The sequence below is a fragment of the Parasteatoda tepidariorum genome, chromosome 4 (genome assembly GCF_982258835.1).
Source record: "Parasteatoda tepidariorum strain Cologne lab strain chromosome 4, Ptep-v5.0, whole genome shotgun sequence".
Taxonomy (NCBI): Eukaryota; Metazoa; Arthropoda; class Arachnida; order Araneae; family Theridiidae; genus Parasteatoda; species Parasteatoda tepidariorum.
In genome coordinates, this window is record NC_141758.1 from 24,893,065 (window position 1) to 24,901,053 (window position 7,989).

Genomic DNA, 7,989 nt, shown 5'->3' on the forward strand with positions numbered 1-7,989 from the left:
ACTGTGGATAAGCTCTGTAAATATATATATATATATATATATATATATATAGAAAAACAATATAAACTTTGCAACAAATATCCAAACTATAAGCATACAGCTATAGTAGAATTTTAAAGCAAAATTGCTATTTTAAAAATCTTTCAATTTTCAATGACTTATTTATAAGAGAAATGATGAACATTTTTCTCAATTATTCAGCGTGCATACTGCTACGTTAAAACATATACATTTAAGCAAAATAAAGAGAATAGTTCTATTTGAATAAATTACAAACAATAAAATATACTGTGCATAACCTGCTGTAGCGATTCACCAGTAACGTTACCCTAAACAGCGACGAAAAATATTTCGGTTATTCTCTCTTATTGCTAAGCCTACAACGATAGCCTCTAAGAATATCCTCCAACTTAAATTATTTAAGATCAGGACGCGTGGTTAAAACAAAAATAATGAAATTTAAGATTGAAAATTGAAACACATTTGATTAAAAGTGATAAAACAAAATTAATAATTGTCAAGCACACTTACCGAATTTCAAATAGACTTTCGATTGTCAACACACACGCCATTTACCGGTTCGCATGGAACTCTGGGAAGTGAGCTAGTTAATATGAAGTGTACTTTAAACAACCTTAAAACAAGCTTAGGTATAAAAAAAATGACTTCATACACCTCAATAAATACCTCACTGTCTTTAGTTGAAATAAAGTATATTTTTTTATACCTCATAAATACCTCACTATCGTTAGTAGAAAAAGGGTATATTTTTTTATGCCTCGTAAATACCTCACTCTCGTTAGTTGAAATAAGGTTGATTCTTTTATACCTCATAAATACCTATTTTGTTACAAGTGCAAAAAAAACAACCTCGTATACCTTAAAAATCACCTTATCTGTCTGGATGATTTGAAGTGCATTTAAAACAACCTCAAAATAAGCTTAGGTATAAATAAAATGACTTCATATACCTTAATAAATACCTCACTCTCGTTAGTTGAAATAAGGTAAAAAATTTTATACCTCAAAAATACCTCTTTTGTTACAAGTGTAAGAAAATAAACCTGGTATACCTCAAAAATCACCTTATCAGTCTGGATGATTTGAAGTGAATTTTAAACAACCTCAAAACAAGCTGAAGTATATGTAAATCAACCTCGTACACCTTAATTACAACTTTTACAAGGTGTAATTTTTATTGCTGTTTTCTCTGCAACCTTAAATATACCTCAAAACAACCTTAATACCTCAAAAATACCTCAAATCAACCTTAGATATACCTTAAATTTTCGTAAGGGTTGGTCCCTACGCAGACTGATCGAAAGTAGTCACCCACCCACACAGTGATGGTTGATTTCGGTGATATGCTGGGAACCGTGTCTTACCGATCAGTCCACAGCGGGACTCCATAGAGGTAAACTGTTTAGTTAGGGGCTTATTATTTGGGTTTCATGGCAGAGTAAGTGATTCAACAATAATGAGTTCTGCAAACTAAACATTGATAAATTCCGTATGCCTTTGTGAAGCAGCAATGAACTTCGTCATTGCCATCCAAACTTTTATAAATTAGAATATAAGTTTAGAGCCTCAATCGGTGACCTTAAGATACTGGAACACGCAACTCTCTCGTGCGCACAGAGAGGGCAGCACCACAACTGTGCTCATCACAACTAATCTAGTATCTCCTATCTCTCACACTAGATGAGAGTAATAAAAAACAACGCAACCCTATCCAATATCAAGTGAATTTGTGACCGCCAAATTATTTTTATCTTGATATAACATTGTTTTGTTGTTCTATATTTAGCTTTAATTTATAGATACGTAAAATTTATCTTAGAAAAATAATCTTCAATTGTCTGCTTTCAGAATGTTCCTCTTGAATCATACAGTTCAATAGATTCTTGTTAGGACTACTCTTCAGTAATTTAATTTTAAAATATCTTGTAAGGTGCCCAGAAAATTTGGTGGACCTTGGGCCTGAATTCGTCTTGATCGGTCCCTGGGGATGGACACGGCTCCGGCCTGCTCCTTGAAGCCGGCTATTTGCTTTATCTGAGATGGCTAACATGACCGGCTGCACGGGGGTTTGAATAAAGAGCACTGACCCTACAATATTTAATCCTTTCTTTTGAAACATGAGGAGTAATCATTGTCCAGCACTTCTCACGCATAAATAACATTTTCTAAAATAAAATATTTAGAGGAAAGTAAATACACGAAAATTGTCAAATTTTCAAAATATCAATTGAAATTTTTTTTAAATAGATATTGTAGAAAAAAAAATTCTAAATTTTTCATAAAACTGCATGCAATGACTTAGATATGAGTTTCCAATGAAAGTTCCTCATTATGTCTTCTGTGCACAAGAAAACAGCTTTTGATAAATAAAGAGATCTCCCTCACACGAAAGGACACTTTGAGTTTTGAAAGGGAACTCACTTAACAACATAAAAAATTTTCAATATGTGTAATGTCATGTACTAACTGAATTTGATGCTCAACAATTTTTAAGTTACTGTCTTATACTATTTTATATGTATATTTCAGACAGTAATTTTTACTCATTATCTAAATAAGAGAAAAATGTAAAATAATAATTAAGAATAATAATTAAAGGCATGTTAAAAAACAATCTTTGTGCATAAATTGTTTTTGTTTTTTTTGAAAAAAAAAAAAAGCCAACTAAAACATTTATTTTTCGATAAACAGCTTAAAAGATTTTTTTATAATTTTAAAGTGAAAATAATTAGAAAATAAACATTTAAAGGTATCTTTTTCTTAAAAAAAAGGTATTTATTTAAAAATTTAAAATAAATTTATTAATATACTCCTTGAAAAAAAGAGAAGCTTATAAAAATGACACCAGTTGAGAACAATCCTAACAAAGTAAATATTTGTAATAGTAATCAGAATTAAACCTATAAACACAGATAATTTTTGTGGATAATTTGTACTTTAACAGTTAATTATTTTTTCTTAAAAATGGAATATAAATAAAAAGGCAGTGTGTTTAAGCGATGGCTGCTTATTTTTACAAAGACGGTGCATTTATAAGGATCAAAGAGCAGACTTAGGGAGAACACTGATAAATAATTACTTGAACCTCTGATTTAGCATATTAATTTTCGTTTAGCATATTAATGTGTACTTGGTAGTTAATGTGGATGGTAGTCTTACCATAGCTAAGCGCAAATATATGGGGTTGGATTCCATCGCGAATTCATATAAATTATTATATAAGCTTAAAATTCACCGAAGTCGAGCATCACTGGCTGTGGTCAGTGTGCGGGTGGATGACCACTTGGATCAGTTTGCGTAGGGACCAAGTGTGTGCGGTATTGGTCCTCGTTAAACTGTTCTACCGTAAAGTGCTCGACTTCGCGTGCAGGTCGTCGGGCTACCGAAGCGGGGGTGCCATCCCCTCTGCAGAGGATCAAAATTGTGATGGCTTGTCTTCGGATCATCATCTGGGATGTTTCCCAGACCGTCGCCAGTAGCCCATTGTGCAGCTCTAGTGCGACGTAAATAAACTACAACAACAATAAGCTTAAAATTAGTTCTGACTTTCCTCCTAATGAAGTTATCCAAGTTTCGTAGGGTTGGCAACACATTTAATCTCGTCCATCATTCGCGATAGCCAAGAAGATTCACCAATACAAATAGGGACACCGTGAACTTTCCCATTTTGCTGAATAAAATCCCTAACTTGATCGAGCCAAATGTAAGCAATCAATCTTATTCTTCCTTATTAAATAAATTTGATTTAAAATGTTCTTGATTACCTTAAGTACTTAATTAATTTAAACATATAAAAACCTATCTGATAATCATTGATATGGTTTTAGGGGCTGAAAAATTTAAGAAATTTTAGCTTATAGTTGTTTGCAACTTTCATTTCACTACCACTAGAAAAAAACATCCTGACAAAGTGTAAGTATTGGCAGCAAAGAAGTAAGTCTGATTTGTCTAATATAATAACACTGAAGAAGTATATAACTAATTTATAATAAAATGAAGTTTACTAACAGCAATTGAAATAGATATGCTATAACCATATTGAAATATTTTTTATGAGCAGAAATCAATTGAACTTTTAACACCCTCATTTATTTATAATTCAAGAAATGAAGAATGAGGTATTTAATTCAGCTAACACTGAATCTAAATTTATTGAAATCTTTTAAAATACATTTATTTGTCAAATTCGAAAAAGTAAAATAAAAAGTCATGTCTGTAAAATAAAGTATATAAAAGGATGTCATTCATTTGTTTCAATAAAAAAATTTAAACTATTTGTTGCTTATTTCCACATAATGTTAATTTTTCCACCAGTATATTACTGATTTAACAATTTATACTTAATCATTCTAGTCAATAAATAAAACTATTAATGAACCATTTGATAAATGAAAATAAAAAAGAAACAATTTAATTCACAGATAAGATGAATATATATCTAATACTATATATAATTCTCTTACGTGGCTCCCAAATTTTGGCTGTATTTCTCTTCCGCTGGTGGCAACAGTTTTCATTTTTAAAGAAGTACTTTGTACAACTAAATAAGATTCTTTTCACAACACTTAAATATTTACTTTATTTTCTTCATATATACACATCAGTCGGCAAAGAATTCTGTTAGATTAAAAAACATTTCGCTAAAAAAAGAACGAATTCTAAAATAAATAAAAATAAACAACTTAAAAAATAAAAATGCTGTTGCCAGCTATAGAAATTTTTGAAAGTTAACTTAGCAACATAAATCAAAATGACATAGAAGCGCAACTAGATCAAAATTATGATACCTGAGCGCTTGACGTAACAAATCATTCAATTCTATAAGTGTTGTATCGCCAAATGCCCAGATTAACAATTGTGTTTTTAAAGAAATTCTATAAAAAGTTTTAAATAAAAAAACTTCTATCCCGCTACTTCTACAACTGCTTCTTGAAGAGCTTGGCTCATTGATTAAAAATATTGTTTATATTTTTACAGTACTAACTTTACTTCTGCTAACATTATTGCTATGACCCTCTTTCATTACATTTTACAACTTCATGCTAAATTTGAGGACTTTAAGTTGTTTTGTGGTTGAATACTGACATTTAGAAATGTGTACATAAAAAAATAATATTTAGAGGTTAAGAGTTGCTTCTGAAAAATTTGAATTGTTGACACTGAATTTAATAATGGAAACAATCGTTTTTGTGAAAAATTGAATTGTATTGCTGACATCAAAACTAAAAGTATTGTGTTTCAACTTAACAATACTACCTTAATTTTACTGACATTTTGAACAAAATTAAGATTTAGAATTGCCTCGGATAAATTTGAATTGTTAACAATGACTTAAACAAAAAGTTTTATTTTAACTGACAAATACTATATTATAATTTTAACTTTTTCTATGACTATACTCATTTTCTTACTCTTTTCTTTGTTTTTTATACATTTTAAATTTTTGTGATAAAATAAAAAACTAATAATTGTTCTGCTTCTGAACACTGATGAAAACACGAAATGATGGGCTTCATCAACAATCAAAAATATATACATTTGTTTTACAAATTCCACATTATTGGGGTGGCGCCCTTCAGAGAATTAAAAATACAAAAATATCTTCATGGAAGCCGATGCTTTACATCCGGCGTTCAGTGGCAGACTACTATTTCCTATTGTTTTACAACACATGGCTTTAGTTCTCTGGTGGGAAAGACTTTAAAACAAAACTTACAACAGTTACTTTTCTCAACAACTGAAATTTAGAATAGTGTGATTAAACAAAATATGTGAACTGTTTGCAATTTCAAATTAATATTGAAATGTACAGGTTTAGAATTTTCTACAGTGAAAAGTTTTCGGAACTTCAGTATTCAAAAAAGTATACAAAAGCTAACGAACGAAGAACGTATCCAATTAACGTATTAAGAATTTAGAACGTATCCAATGAGAACGTATCCAATGAGCGAAACGTATAACGTATCCAATGAGCGAGAACGTATCCAATGAGCGAGCAAAGCGAGCATTGGATTGCGAAGCAATCCGAAATGAACTGCGAAAGCAGTTCCGGGGGACGGCGAGCGGGAGCGAGCAGGGGGAGAAGCCTCCTAGTATATATATATATATATTTTACTATCCCACGCATCTAATAACAAATAATGTGGTGAACGGCAAATCTCAACGAATACTGAATATAAATAAAATATCTGGGTATCAAGTTCCCTCATTAAAATTTTTTTTTTTTAATGAGTGAATGGATTTTGAATAAATGTATTTTGAATGAAAGAATTTAACATTCTTTGTGTCTAAATGAAGTAAAAAATACGCATTGTTAACCTTCCTGAATTGTATAAAAAAAAAAACACCAAAATTGTTAAAATTTAATTGTACCGAAACTAATTCAAAATTTTTAAAGCAGGACAACAATTTTTCTCTATTTCCAGTTCAAAAAAAATACAAAACGGCTATTTTTTTTTTTTATATTTCTATTGGTCTTTCTAAAAATTCGGTAAACCATCAGTATATATTATTTAATTACTTCAAAACTAATTCGAAACTTTAACTAGGTGAGACGTGTTACCCATTTAAAGACTTAGAGTGAGCGTCTGAGAAAAAAAAACCCCATAATTTTTTACTAACAGTTTCCATTCAACTGAATTCCGCTGCGCAAAAAAAGAATTCGGCTTCGTCGTAAAGTAACCGCATTGCGGTTTATTTACGTTTTGATATCAGATTCACTGCTCTTGAGGACTCGCATTGTACCAAAATATCGCATTGTTTAAATATTATTGTCTAATTATTGTTTAATATAATAATGAATTATGACAGTAAAAAACATTCGCGGTGAAAATTTTCTGAAAATTTTCATGCATGAAAATTTTCTGAAATTTTTATTTTCACGCAAAAAACTTTTTTTCCAATAAAGATTGGCGATCGAAATGGGTTGCAGGTGGCGTAGAGCAGAACTCTTTTCCTATGCCAACACTTCACATGCTTTCCCCATTAGCGTGTGGAAAGTCATAGAGGAAGGAAGTACGTTAGTTTCTCTCTTGATTTTCATATAGATTAAAATCTTTTAACTTGAAAAACTATAAGGAACTGAAAACTACATTAAACATAGTTCTAAAGAAAAGTATCATGGAAATTTTAAAAAATATTTTTATGAAATAAAAAGGAAAAATATTAAGAAAAGTGAAAATATCGTAGTACATTCCTATACAACTGAAAAGAGGAGGAGAGGGAAGGGAGAAGGGCTAAAGGCATGAAACCGGTCTCTCGCCAGATGGCGTATTCGAGTGTTGCGATCGCGAATAATCAAATAATACTTCCACAAATTAAAAGGTGTGTGTGTTATTTCAGCAGTCTTTCAATCGTGGATATTTTTATGTATTTAGTAATTAAAATAAGTTTCTTTAATATGTAATTACAATTAGTATTTAATTTTTTTCATTCTTGTAACATTCGCCTATGTTACTAACCAAACTGTATTCCTTTTCTTTCAACTTCAGATGAAAATGGCTCTTTTATTCAAAAATAGGGACTCTATGACAAACGATTGAAAAATGGGCTTTTCTTTGACGAAGAATTGATTAAATGAGATATATTGAGGAGTATATAAGAATTGTGGAATGTGTATACCTGAAATGATACTTTTGCATATTTTTATAATTGCTATTTAAAAAAGTAAAATAAAGGAGTCATAATAACTCATTCTATTTGTTTTTTCTTAAATAAAAGAAAGAGAAATATGTTGAATGGACAGGCGAAATTTGCCGAATACTGAAAATTATCACAGTGACCTCCCATCCTATCCTGGCGTCCATGAATACAAAACATCCTGTGCTCACCAGATTGACTGACTGAGATTTCAAGAAGTATGGTATTTGAATTGTGAGTCGATCGTTCTATTGATGAAATAAGTCATGACTATTAATTAATATTAATATCTTGATGAATTATTGATATCTGGTCTTTAAGTTTCAATTT